Source organism: Eubalaena glacialis, chromosome X, assembly GCF_028564815.1.
Source record: "Eubalaena glacialis isolate mEubGla1 chromosome X, mEubGla1.1.hap2.+ XY, whole genome shotgun sequence".
Classification (NCBI taxonomy): domain Eukaryota; kingdom Metazoa; phylum Chordata; class Mammalia; order Artiodactyla; family Balaenidae; genus Eubalaena; species Eubalaena glacialis.
The window spans coordinates 57,296,795-57,312,202 of record NC_083736.1 but is presented as its reverse complement, the minus strand read 5'-3'; positions in this window follow the sequence as shown (position 1 = coordinate 57,312,202).

The following is a 15,408-nucleotide window of genomic DNA, read 5'->3' as shown; positions in this document are numbered from 1 at the left end:
CATGTTAACCAAGTTTTGTTTCTTTAAATAAGCTTTCTACCTCTTTATCCCTCTTTGCTTCTTTTGGGACACCAATGACACGTAGATTATTTTTCTTAATCATGTACCATAAGACCTATAAGATTTTTTCCTTTCTTTTTTTTTTTTTTTCTCCTCTGATGGATAATTTTAAATGATCTGTCTTCAAACTCACTGATTCTTTTTTTTTTTTCTTGATCTAGTCTTCTATTGAAGATGCTTATTGAATGTTTTAGTTAGGTCACTGTGTTCTTCAGCTCCAAAGTCTATACTTCTTTTTTATGTTTTCTTTCTTTTTTTTTAACTTATCATTTTATTCTTGTATTGTTTTCCTGGTATTGTTAAATTGTTTATGTTTGCTCTTGTAGCTCTCTGATCATCTTTAGAACAATTCTTCTGGATTCTTTGTTGGGCAATTCCTGTATCTCCATTTCTTTGTGGGCCAATTACTGGAGGCTTACTGTGTTCCTTTTGCAGAGTCATACTTTCTTGATTCTGATCCTTGTAGTCTTGAGTAGGTGTCTGCACATTTGAAGAAGCAGTCTTCTCTCCCATATTTCATGGACTGATATCTGTGAGGAATGGTCTTCACCTGTGTGTAGGGGCACACTAAAGCATGTTGTGACCTTGGGTCTAACGGTGCAGGAAGCCAAGTGCACAAGTTATAGCAGCACTGGGTCTGTGGGGGATGGTGACTAATCAACTCTGGCCATTGTGGTTCAACAACATTGACAACTGCATGGTCCTTAGCCAGTGTTCTGGGAGGTCTGCAGAGTGTATAAGGGCTGTTGGGGTTCTCAGCATTGCCTCCTGGTTTAAAAGCTAGTGTCTAGAGAAATCAGCAGTAGTGGCCAGATCCAGTGGTGTGCACATGCTTAACTTCAAGGACCAGCTACAAGTGCCTGTGTAGTGGTAGAGGTTGGTTGTAAACATACATGTAATAGTAAGGGACAGTATAGACAGCATGAGTTGAGGCCAACTGTGGGTATACTGGCAGCTGTGGTGGCACTGTCTGTCATTGTGCACTGCTGTGGCCACTGGATCTTACCATGGCATATGGTAGTGGAGGCCAATGATGGGGGTCAGGCCATGAACATCAAGGTGCTCTGTTGGAGAGTCTATCTGCAGTTTGGCCCAGGGTTGTAAGCTTGTGACAGAAGACAGCCATATCTGGCGCCTCAAGGACTTGGGGATCTGGTTTTTGGCATGCTCTCCCTTGGCAGCAGTCTCCCCATGGGCATGCACAAGGTAGTGGAGCCTGGAGATGGGGGTTGGGATGGGGATATGCAGGTGGACAGCAGGGGGGTTACTTGAAAGTGAGCCAGTGGTGCAAACCAGTGGTATAGGATAAGGCCAAATCTGGGCCATCAAGCACCTGTGGCGGCCTTGGCTATTGGTATGGTATACTATGACTGCAGGATCTTGCCTTGGATGAATACATGACAATGGAGGCTGGTGATGTGCCTCAGACCGGCAGTGTGCACAGCTGGAGAGGTTGAACCCCAGCACATTCATGGTAGTAGTAGTCAGCTGTGGAGGTCGTGCTTGCATCTTGCACTCACACAGCTGCAGAGGGCTGACTGCTGGTAGAGTTCTCAGGGTCTGGCAGTGGCAGCAAGTGGGGATGGGAGGGATCAGGGAAGGAATCAGGTAGCTGGCATAAGCAAATGAGCTTATGGTATTTCCTGGTATAAGCAAATACCTGTGGAGCAAAAAATGGTAATATCTGCAAGGAGTCCACAGCAGCTGTTCTGACCATTGGTTTCTTCAGTTGTGAAAGCAGCAGCTTTTGTCTACAGAGCAGGTTGCTGGGGATCACAGTCTCTCCTGCTGTTTGATTAATACTGGTATCTCCTGCTTATCTTCTTGTTCTTAGACAACATCTACACTCCAGAGACTGCAGAAATTATTCAAACTAGCCAATTCTAAGTTTGTTTACTATACCTCATCCATTCCTTTGCACAAAAATGCAATGAAGGCTCTAGTTATTCTCCCCACTCCCTACCTCCTGTCTAACCCTGATGCTGTCTTGCATAGAGCATCAAGGCATGGTATGCCACTCCTCTTGGAAACTGTGAGCAAAAATCTACATTTTCCATGGGTTATTTCCTGATCTTTTGACCTCACCATACCTGAATAATAGTAGAACATATTTTAAAGTAGTATCCTTCAGTCATTACCTTCAGTACTCCTCATCTTCTTCAGCCCTAGGCAACTATTAATCTACTTTCTCTCTGTATGTATTTGCCTGTTCTGCACATTTCCTATCAATGGAATCATGCAATATGCGGTCTTTTGTAATTGGCTTCTTTTACTGAACATAGTCATTTTGAGGTTCATCCATGTTGTACATGTATCAGTGCTTCATTCCTTTTATGGCCAAATAATATTCCATTATATGGCTATATCACATTTTGTTTAACTGTTCATCAGTTGATGGACATTTGGGTTGTTTTCACTTTTTTTTGCTATTATAAATAATGCCACTATCAATGTTCTTGTTCAAGTTTTTGTGTGGATATATCTTTTAATTACTCTTGGGTATACACCTAAGAGTTAAATTTCTAGGTCATATGGTAACTCTATGTTTAATTTTTGAGGAATTTACAAGCTGCTTTCCAAGGTAACTACACCATATTACATTACCAAAAGTAGTGTACTAGGTTGCCAGTTCTTCTATATGCTCACCAACACTTGTTATTATCTGTCTTTTTGATTATAGCTAAAGTAGTGGGTATGAAGTTAGGAACATATTTTTTAGCCCATATCCCAGATAGAGGCAAGTTTCCTTGTGATCTAACTGGGCAAATGGGTAGCTTTTTGAAGGTCACAGCTTTATGTAAGATTATTAATTCTAAGATCCTGCTTAATCAAGTACCAAGGATTGGTCTTCTGCCTCTGACCAAGCATTAAGATCCAAGTGCTTGACTGTCACCTGGTATGACTCCAAAACTATGCATACCCTTTATAGCATCGGCTCATTATATAGTATTCTGCATTGCCATTCCATCTTCATTTTGGAACCTAGGGAATCTGTTTCTTAAAAGCTTGATGCCACATTAAAATATTTTATTTATAATTTCTAGTTGCTTAAAGCAGAACATTTCCATGTTCTTTTAATTTGTTATTTTATTTTAAATAAAAATCTTCCAGACTATTTTGTTAAACAAATGAAAAATCTCCAAGAAATGGAAAAAAAATGAAAAGAAAAGAAAATTACCAGAGAGTATGTAAAGTAGTATCTCATATGTGTAACAAATGGGAGAAAGAAATCTGGACCCAGAAAGACAATAAACTATGGTAATCTCTGAAGAAGAGAATGGGATAAATTGGGAAGGGGGACCAATTTTTACTTTTAACTTATACATTTTGTACTTATTGATTTTTAAATAATGAAAATGTTTTACTTGTATAAAGAAAAATAACTTTTCTAAAGAAAATAATTAAAATAATATCAAGTCAACTGTTTCCTTTCTGCCCTCTACACAGAGACAAAAAATGCCATTTCCTCACTCCTTCACTGACTGTGGTAGGCTGAATAATATCCCACACAAAGATGTGCCTGTCCTAATGCCTGGAATCTGTACATTTGTTAACTTACATGGCAAAAGTGACTTTGAAGATATGGTTAACTTAAGGACCTATAGATGTAGAAAATATCCTGGATTATGTACGAGAGGCCAATGTAATCACAAGAGTCCTTATAAGAGGGAGGCAGAAAGATCAGAGTTAGAGAGATGTGAGAGGGGAAGCAGGAGGAGAAAGGCGATGTGATGAAGAGCCATGATTCAGGGATTGCAGGCAGCCTCTAGAAGCTTGAAAAGACAAGAAAATGTATTCTCCATTAGAGCCTCCAGAAGGGACGAGTCCTTGCCAACACATTGATTTTAGCCCAGTGAGGGGTATTTTGGATTTTTAATTCTAGAACTGTAAGATAATAAATTTGTATTTTTTAAATCATTAAGTTTGTTACCACGTCTGCGTCTTTATTCCTGTCCTGTCCCTAGGTTCTTCAAAACCACTTTTTAATTTTTTTAGATTCCATATATATGTGTTAGCATATGGTATTTATTTTCCTTTTTCTGACTTACTTCACTCTGTATGACAGTCTCTAGGTCCATCCACCTCACTACAAATAACTCAATTTACCAAATGTAAAATAGATAGCTAGTGGAAAGCAGCCGCATAGCACAGGGAGATCAGCTCAGTGCTTTGTGACCACTTAGAGGAGTGGGATAAGGAGGGTGGGAGGTAGACTCAAGAGGAAGGAGATATGGGGATATACATATATGTATATCTGATTCACTTTGTTATAAAGCAGAAACTAACACACCATTGTAAAGCAATTATACTCCAATAAAAATGTTAAAAAAAAATAGGTAGATAGGACTTCCCTGGTGGTGCAGTTGTTAAGAATCCGCCTGCCACTTCAGAGACACGGGTTTGATCCCTGGTCTGGGAAGATCCCACATGACTCAGAGCAGCTAGCTAAGCCCATGTGCCACAACTACTGATCCTGTGCTCTAGAGTTCGCGATCCACAACTACTGAAGCTTGTGCTCCTAGAGCCCATGCTCCACAACAAAAGAGGCCACCGCAATGAGAGGCCCATGCACCACAATGAAGAGTAGCCCCCACTCACCGCAGCTAGAGAAAGCCCGCATGCAGCAATGAAGACCCAACACAGCCAAAAATAAATAAATAAATAAAATTTTAAAAATAGATAAAGTAAAATGACAAAATACTCACAGTTGGTAAATTTAAGTAACAGGTATTTGAGAGTTCATTGTACTATTCTTGCAATTTTTCTGTAAGTTTATATATTTTTGAAATAAAAAGATGGAGAGGCAGGCATATAAATCACCAAGCCAAAGGCAATGAAATCAGTGTTTTCTTTCACAGTTTTTCTTTCATTCCTTTCAAGAAGGAATAAACTGGAGGAATAGAGAAGCCAAAGGAATTTACCCTTAATAAAAGCTGTAAAGAGATGAATGCTATTGTGACAGGTTAGATAACATTTGAATTGAACCTTAAAAGGAAGGTTCAGGCCATTCTAGGATGAGGCATGTGTCAAAAAATCATCAGCTGGGACTGGAGCCAGCATGATTTCCAGTCCCATCTGCAGCCCTGCATTGTGTGGCATCTGGCAGATTATTGCCATTCTCTGGACCTCAGACTACCAATCTACAAGTAATATAATTTCTATGAAGAAGGTGAGAGAAATACAGAGCTTTCCAAGCACTTTGCTGTGATTGAGCTACAAGTGTGCAGAAATTTCACCCTTTCAGACATTTGGGTGGTGAGTGGATTTGCTCCTCTGAAGCCCTAGCTGTTAGCAGCCTTGTCTGTTAACTCTTTGGGCGATACAGCATTCTTCTTTTCTAAATGTGATACGATATGAAAAGGTTAGGGAAGCATCAGTTATAAATCACAATCCTTTCTCATATGCATGGGTAAAAGTATTTCTAAAAATTGCATCTATTCTTAGGTGATTTGATTTTTTTTAACCTAGAGGAGGAAGATGAAGTAAGGCAGAGAGGAAAATGTTTCTGCTGTTTCACCTGCTTTAATACTTTGGGACTGAGTTTGGGTCTAGACATTAGGATGGCCAGTTCTTTTATTTCTAATCATCCCTCTGCTCTCATGAAACAAACAAAAATAATAATAAATAAATACATGAATAAATAAATAAATAAATTAATTAAATAAGCTCTCAGTATGATTTGCATATGCAAACAAACCAGTCTGGAGTCCATACCCCACCTACCTCCATTTATCAGTCTTCTTTAGTCTGACGCTATCCTCCTGCCCTAAATCACCCAAGGGCCAGGTACCAGACAACCAGTATCACCCTTAAACCTTAGAGATTGCCAAAATTATTCAAACTATCCATTCTTAAACTTGCTCAGTTTGCTTACACTGCCTTGTCTATTCCTTTCCACAAAAACCACAATAAAGGCTATTGCCTATGTTTCACCCCCATTTCTTCAGCTTCCTGACCAACCCCGGTGCTTCCTTGTGGTCTTGCATGGCATAGCATGTCCCCTCTTCTTAGAAAATGTGTATAACAAACTGCATTTTCAATGGCAGTTATCTGATCTGTTGGCCTCTCCATACCTAAATAATAATAAAACCATTATTATAAATAATAATAAAACCAATACTTAAAACAATTAAGTATTTTGAATACTCCATTTCCCCCTCATTAGGGGGGAATAATCCAATAGGGGACTGAGTCTAAAAAGACTCATTGGCTTGCCCAGTAGTACTGGCCTGATCTCCCAGACTTTGCTCTCAGGCTAAAGGTAAAGGCACCAGGGCCACATAAAGGCAACAGGCAACTTAGGTCCTGAGATTTGCCCTCCCTTCTCGACCCTGACCCTTGCACCCTGCAACCAACCAAATCACTCAGCCCTGGAGAAAATCCATAACATGTTCAGCTTCAATTGGATGGTGATGTCCTAATTCAGGTCCTCGTTGTCTTTTTCTGGGAATGTTGAAATAACCTTGAAACCAGCTTTCCTGCTTTCAGACTTACTTTTCTGATTCAATCTCTATGCTGTTTCCACCCAGTGACCCTGCCAAAGCAGATATCATGTGATTCCTTTGCCTAAATCTCTCCTCTGATGCCTCATTAGTTTCTGATTAGAGCCCAAATTTCTAAGTGGAATCTTAGAGGCCTTCAAAGTCAGACTCCTCCAGTTCCAGCATCACAACTGGACACCTCCCTACTCTCCAGCACCACTGAATTATCCACTATCTTCAAATTCCCTCATATTCTCCCTTGCTTCTGTTCATTGGAACATGGTTGCTATTTCTTCTGCCTTAAAGAGAATTTCCTGCCTCTTCTCTATCTAGAAAAGACATTTTTACCTGAAAACCCAAATCAAATGTCATTGCCTACAAAAAACCTTCTTTGATGGCATTCCTTTTGCCTTCTGTGGTCAGTTTTTCCTCCCTCCTAGCTACTTCTATAGCACTAAAATTATTTTTAACCCAAGTATGTAAGCAAACATTATGATACCATGTATGTTCTTTTCTTCTAGAATGTGAAGTCCAAGAATGTTGGGACCATTTTTTTCATCTCCTGAAAGCATATAAGACAAGTATTTACATTTAGTAAGTAGTTGCTCAATACATTTTTAAAGAATTGATTCTACTACTCATATTTCCAGGAAAGAAAGCTGCCTCTACCAACTCCAGCTAATAAATAACTTCCTGCCCCACACTGACTCATATGTCATCAATTCTTTATTTCAACTACTTGGACATCTATTGTGATTCCTTATACCACTTTGGGAAGGGCGAGGGATAGAAGCTTCCCAAGTTTATTAGGTTCAGTCTTAAGCATCCAGTCCAACCTCCTCAAGCTCCCACTAGACTGTCATCTCCATGAGGGCAGGAAATTTTGGTCTGTTTTAGTCACTGATGTGTCCCCAGTACATAGACTAGTACATAGAATACCTAGTACATAGTAGATCTTTGATAAATATTTGTTGAATGAATGCCCAAGATAGGAAAACTGAAGCTCAGAGAGGGGAAGGAATGTGTTCAAGGTCACACAGATAGTTTGTCTCAGACCCACTACTTTTGACTCTTATTCAAGTGTTTTTGTCCTTTCCTATGAACTCTGCTCTACAGTAGGCGCTCAGTAAATTAAAAACGAAACCTGCTCTTTTCACTCAACCTCAACCCCCACCTCACACCTAGAATCACACTGCCATCTGACATATTTTGTAAGCTCTCTGGAGGCTTGAAGAGAGTACCTAGAGAAAGGGCAAGGGGGTTAATCCCTTTATAGGTACTGGGAAGCCAGCCAGCCTTGATTCAACCTATCCTTGGTTCAAAATCTCTTTGACAGCACTTTGTAAAGCCTTCACAGTTTTAGAATTGCCTCTGCTGAAAACTTTGCCCATCAGTAGAAAGTATACAGAAAACATTTTAAAAATCCTATAATACTCTTCAGAATGGAGGGTGTAGTAAGAGAATATGCAGAAGAAGAAAGTAAATGTAATAAATTTCTATCTGAAATTAATCTTTGTGTGCTATTTGTTTCTCCTTATCCTTACTAGGACTTGTGACCAGCACTGGGTAGGCATTGGGAGAGGAGGATCTACTGGCCTAAAATTTGCCAGTCACAGTACCCCTAAAAGTAAATAATTACCATTTGCTGTACATTTACTAAGTGCTAGGCACTAAAAAAATTGATTCATATATAATTGTTCATGTAGTCCTAACAATAATATCATGTGATATTACTAAACTCATTTCACAGATGATGAAACTAGGAGCACAGAGAAGTAATTTGGGGTTGGGCCAGGATTTGAACTCAGGTGTTTGAACCGCTATACTATACTGCCTTCCCAGGAGGTCAGGGTCTTATATGGTGGTGAGTGAGTGTGATTTTATCTCTTCTTTTCCACGAATATCAGTCTCTGTTCCCAGGTGTCTCTCTGGAGTCCTTAGGCCTCAGTCAGTTCCCTTTCCTTTTGGGAACTGCCATGAATATCCCCGTCTACACACCCAGCTTCCTTGAACCCAAGACTGTTGCAGAGCAGGCTCAGTCTTGACAACTGTCCTTTACTCTCAATCCTAAAATAAAAATCCTGAACTGCCACTCCCTAATCCAAACAGTGCCACTGAAGACTGAGTTGGCACATGAACTTAGCATCAGCACCACAGACTGCCTGTTAAAGGGCCTCATAAAGTACTCACAAGCACTCTCTTCCCTCTTGTTTAGGCAGAAAATCAAAGGCTTTAAGGGCTCCTACTATATAATCCTTGAGGGAAGGGAAGGCACAAGCAAAGAATAAAGGATGTTTGTAGTTATTACACAGTTACCACATTTAATCTTCACAATAACCCTGTAAAGTAGGAATTATTATTCCATTTTAAGTTTGAGGGAACTGGTGCTCACTAAAGTCAAGTAAATGAGCCAAGGGCACCCGGTGGCACAACCTAGGTCCTGTCTTATTAATCAGCTTTCTCTGACCAGATCATCTAGCATTCCCCCTCCACCCAACATCCATCCACCCCAATTACTCTCTTTATCTTTATTTCATCACTCTTTAAAAAAATCTTTATAGATTTATTGTTAGATAAAACTTTGTTTACATTTTGATTGTCTGTCTTTTCCATCGAATATAAGCTCTATGAAAAAACAAACTTAAGTGCCTAGAACTGGGCCTGGACCTTTTCAATATATATTTATTGAAAGAAAGCAAGAATGAATAAATGTTGATAACCACAATATTCTTATCTTTTCTGTGAAAGGAGAGAGCCAACTATTGGCAGAAAGAAGAAAGTTCTGTTTTTTTCTGGTGTCCTTATCTGACATCTAATCTCTTCTCACAGTGACCTCTAAACTCTAACAGCTATGCTGAAAAAGCAATAGCCTATGACTAAGATCTGGGATTAAACTTGAATATCATAGTTTATTAAGTTTTTTAGCTTTCATACATTAATCTGGTCTGTGTCCCCTTTAAGAAACTGTGATGGTGGGTGACCTACTTAACACACAGCTACTGTGAGGAGTAAAATTTTTAAAAAGAAGGATAATGATAGCAGAAGCACTGTATAAAGGGAAGGATGCCAGATTGGAAGTCATCTGGCAAAATTCAGTAAGGTTAAATAATACATTTTAACTTCCATGACCCAGCACTTTAATTCTTAAGAATGTGTCCTAGAGAAACTCTTGCCCATGTACATAAGGAGACATGCAGATAGTTTATACCTCAGTTTCTAGAAAAACAAAACAAACCAACAAATAAAATATAAACAACCCAAAAAGTCTCATCAACAGGAGAATAGATTAATAAATTATGTTATGTTTATACAATGGAATAATATACAGCAGCAAAAGCAAATGAAATGCTGCTACATGCATCAACATGGATGAAGCACACAAACAAATTTGAATAATAAAACAAGCTACAGAACATTAACTGGGTCACCTTCCTCTCCATCTGAACCCAAATAAAAAGAAAATATTCAAATTTGCTTGACAATGATAGGGGTGGCAGGATCGTGCAGCAATGTAGAATTTTCTTCTCCAGATATTGTAGAACCATAGGTATATTTATCAGAACTTGGAGATATAGTCTTACAGGAAGCAGGGCAACAGAAGAGTTGACTTCTGGGTAACTTCTTGGCTCTTGGATACTGTGATTTGCTTTAGAGAATACACAGCAACTTTTAGCAGTGTTCTCTGCCTATACTCAACCCCAGTCCCAATAGAGGTTTATACCTTCTACTTTTCTTGGGGCCCAGGAAGAAGTATGGTTTCTGTATACCAGGGAATGCCTCTGTACTAAGAAAATAATGACTCTAGTTGAATTCACTGTACTTTAAGATAGACTTTCATCTTGTAACTGCCTGCCATCATGAAAAAAGCATCATACAACTGATAAAGGTCTCCTATCTGCCTCTGAAGACCAAGTTACACAACCATTGTCTGTGTTGTGCTTGACTTCATCACCACTTCTCAACTCCATCCCAATTCTGATCTCCTTTCCATGCCCCTCTTCCACTGTCTCACTTCCACTGGGGTAGAAACAGCTAGGACACCATTCCCATTTATTTAAGTGATCTGTCCTATCCTATGTTCTCTTCTAAGAGTTTTATGGTGTCATGTTTATATATAAGTGTTTAAGCCATTTTGAGTGTTTTTTATTCTAGATGTGTAAGGTGTGAGGGTATGTTCTAACTTCATTGTTTTACATGGAGCTGTCCAGCTTTCACAACACCACTTGATAAAGAGACTGTCTTTTCTCCATTGTGTATTCTTGCCTCCTTCATCATAGATTAATTGACCATAGGTGTGTGGGTTTAGTTCTGGTCTCTCTATTCTGGACCACGGACCTATGTATCTGTTTTTTGTGCCAATACCATGATGTTTTGATTACTGTAGCTTTATAGTATAGTGTGAAATCTGGAAGGGTTATGCCTCCAGCTTTGTTATTTTTCCTCAGGATTGCTTTGAATTCTGGGCCTTTTGTCATTCTGTATAAATTTTAGGATTATTTGTTCTAGTTCTGTGGAAAACGTCATGGATATTTTGATAGAGACTGCATTAAATCTGTAGATTGCATTGAGGAGTGTGGCCATTTTAAAAATATTAATTCTTCCAATCCAAGAGCATAGAATATCTTTCCATTTCTTTCAATCATCTTCAATTTCCCTTATCAATGTTTCATAGTTCTCAGTATATAACTCTTTCACCAACTTGGTCAGGTTTATTCCTAGGTTTTTTTTTTTTGATGCAATTTTAAAAGGGGTTGTTTTTTTACTTTCACTTTCTGAAATTTCATTGGCGTGTAAAGAAATGCAACCAATTTATGTGTATTAATCTTGTATCCTGCTACTTTGATGAATTTATCAGTTCTAGTAGTTTTGTGTGGAGTCTCTAGGGTTTTCTATATATAGTACCATGTCATCTGGATATGACAATTTTACCTCTTTCAATTTGGATACCTTTTATTTCTTTTTCTTGTCTGATTGCTGTGGCTAGGACTACCAATTCTATGTTGAATAGAAGTGGTGAGAGTGGTCATCCTTGTCTTGTTCCAGATTTTAGTGGGAAGGCTTTCAGCTTTTCACTGTTGAGTATTGTATTGGTTGTGGGTTTGTCATAAATAGTTTTTATTTTATTGAGATACGTTCCCTCTGTACCCACTTTGGTAAGAATTTTTTATCATGAATGGAAGTTGAATTTTATCAAAAGCACTTTCTGCATCTCTTGAGATGATCATGTGGTTTTTGTATTTTCTTCATGTGGTGTATTGCATTGATTGATTTGTGTATGTTGAACTATCCTTGTGACCCTGGAATGAATCCAATTTGATCATGGCATTTGATATTTTTTATGTGTTGTTGGATTTGGTTTGCCAATATTTTGTTGAGAATTTTTGCATCTATCTTTATCAAAGATATTGGCCTGTAATTTTCTTTTTTGGTATTGTCTTCATCTGGTTTTGGCATCAAGGTGAAGGTGGCTTCATAGAATGACTTTGGGAGTGTTCCCTCCTCTTCAGTCTTTTGGAAGAGTTTGTGAAGAATCAGTATACATTCTTTGTATGTTTGGTAGAATTCTCCAGTGAAGCCAGTGAAGTTTCATGCCATTGTGGTCAGACAGGATGCTTGAAATAATGTCTATCCTCTTAAACTTGCTGAGGCTTGTTTTGTGTCCTAGTATGTGGTCAACCCCTGAGAATGCTCCATGTGCACTTAAAAAGAATGTGTATTCTGGTTTTGGGGGGGATGTAATGTTCTGAAAATGTTGTCTGTAATGTTCTGAAAATATCAATTAAAGTCTAACTGTTCTATTGTATCATTTAGGATCTCTGTTGCCTTATTGATTTTCTGTCTGGAAGATCTGTACATTGATGTGAATGGGGTGTTAAAGTCTCCTACTCTTATTATATTCCCATCAGTTTCTCCCTTTATGTATGTTAGTATTTATTTTATGTATTTAGGTGCTCCTACTGGGTGCATATATGTTAATGAACGTAATATTCTATTCTTGTACTGATCCTTTTATTATTAAATAATGTCCTTCTTTATCCTTCTTTATGGTCTTTGTTTTACACAAGAGGGAGGAGATAGAGGGATATATGTATATGTATGTATATGTATAGCTGTTTCACTTTGTTATAAAGCAGAAACTAACACACCATTGTAAAGCAATTATACTCCAATAAAGATGTTTAAAAACTAAGATAAAATAATAAATAAATAAAGTCTACTTTGTCCGATGTTATGTTTATACAATGCTGCTACATTTGGCTACCCCCACTTTCTTGTCATTTCCATTTGCATGAAATATCTTTTTCCATCCCCTTACTTTAAATCTATGCATGTCCTTTGCCCTAAAGTGGGTGTCTTGTAGGCAGCATATTGTAGGCTCTTGTTTTTTATGCAATCTGCCACTCTATGTCTTTTGGTTTTTTTTCTTTTTTTGACTGTGTTGGGTCTTCATTGCTGCATGTGGGCTTTTTCTAGTTGCAGAGGAGCAGGGGCTACTCTTCATTGCAGTGCACAGGCTTCTCATTGTGGTGCCTTCTCTTGTTGTGGAGCATGGGCTCTAGGCGCACCGGCTTCAGTAGTTGTAGCATGCAGGCTCAGTAGTTGCAGCACATGGGCTCTAGAGCACGTGGGCTTCAGTAGCTGTGGCACACAGACCCAGTAGTTGTGTCTCACATGCTCTAGAGCACAGGCTCAGTAGTTGTGGTGCACGGGCTTAGTTGCGCCGTGGCATGTGGGATCTTCCCAGACCAGGGATCGAACTCATGTCCCCTGCATTGGCAGATGAATTCTTAACCACTGCACCACCAGGGAAGTCCCAATCTTTGCCTTTTGATTGGGCATTTAGTCCATTGACCTTTAAAGTAATTTTTGATAGATTTGTATTTATTGCTATTTTAAACTTTATTTTCCAGTTGATTTTGTATTTCTTCTTTGTTCCTTTCTTTTTCTTTTTGTTTTTCCTTTTGTGGTTTCATGGTTTTCTTTTGTATTATGCTTGTATTTGCTTTTTTTTTTGGTTTTTGTGAATCTATTGTATGTTTTTGATATGTGGTTACCCTGTTTTTCAACTATGTGAACCAATTATTATATCTACTTGCTTTGGACTGGTTATATAGGCTCAAACCCATTCTAAAAAAGTCTATATTTTCTTGCTCTCCTCCCTCATATTTTATGATATTGACATCCTCTTTTACATCTTCTTGTTTATCATTTTTTTAACACCTTCATTGGAGTATAATTGCTTTACAATGGTGTGTTAGTTAGTTTCTGCTTCATAACAAAGTGAATCAGTTATACATATACATATGTTCCCATATCTCTTCCCTCTTGCATCTCCCTCCCTCCCACCTTCCCTATCCCACCCCTCTAGGTGGTCACAAAGCACTGAGCTGATCTCCCTGTGCTATGCGGGTGATTCCCACTGGCTATCTATTTTACGTTGCATAGTGTATATATGTTCATGCCACTCTCTCACTTTGTCACAGCTTACCCTTCCCCCTCCCCATATCCTCAAGTCCATGCTCTAGTAGGTCTGTGTCTTTATTCCCATCTTGCCCCTAGGTTCTTCATGACCTTTTTTTTTTTTTCCCTTAGATTCCATGTATATGTGTTAGCATACGGTATTTGTTTTTCTCTTACTGACTTACTTCACTCTGTATGACAGACTCTAGGTCCATCCACCTCACTACAAATAACTCCATTTCGTTTCTTTTTATGACTGAGTAATATTCCATTGTATATATGTGCCACATCTTCTTTATCCATTCATCTGATGATGGACACTTAGGTTGCTTCCGTTCCTGGCTATTTTAAATAGTGCTGCAATGAACATTGTGATACATGACTCTTTGAATTACGGTTTTCTCAGGGTATATGCTCAGTAGTGGGATTGCTGGGTCATATGGTAGTTCTATTTTTAGTTTTTTAAAGAACCTCCATACTGTTCTCCAGAGTGGCTGTATCAATTTACATTCCCACGAACAGTGCAAGTGGGTTCCCTTTTCTCCACACCCTCTCCAGCATTTATTGTTTGTAGATTTTTTGATGATGGCCATTCTGACTGGTGTGAGGTGATATCTCATTGTAGTTTTGATTTACATTTCTCTAATGATTAATGATGTTGAGCATTCTTTCATGTGTTTGTTGGCAATCCATATATCTTCTTTGGAGAAATGTCTATTTAGGTCTTTTGCCCTCCCAAGCCCCGTCTCCGCCATTTAAGGGGCTTCCTAGTGTGAGGAAACTTTTCCTCCTTCACAGCTCCCTCCCAGAGGTGCAGGTCCCGTCCCTATTCTTTTGTCTCTGTTTTTTCTTTTTTCTTTTGCCCTACCCAGGTACGTGGGGCGTTTCTTGCCTTTTGGGAGGTCTGAGGTCTTCTGCCAGCGTTCAGTAGGTGTTCTATACGAGCAGTTCCACATGTAGATGTATTTCTGATGTATCTGTGGGGAGGAAGGTGATCTCTGTGTCTTACTCTTCCACCATCTTGAAGCCTTGTTTATCATTTTGCTGTTCATTGTAACTCTAATTCCTTTTACACACTTATTTGTCTTTCTCTCTGCTGTTCTGATTGAGTGATTTCTATCATTCTACCTTCCAGATCACTTATTCATCCTTCTGCATTATCCAGTTTGCTATGTGTTGCCTTTAGCTCAGCTTTTGTCTCAGCAAGTGAGTTTTGTAATTTTAATTGGCTCCTCTTTATACTTTCTAGTTCCTTTTTACAGTAAACTGTATTTCTATTGATAGTCCTTCCTTAATTCCTTCAGTATTTTCATTATCTTCTTTTTTAGCTCAGGATCTAGTAGACTGGAGAGGTCTATTTCATTGTTTGTTCTTTCCAGTGAATTCTCTTGATCTTTTAATTGGG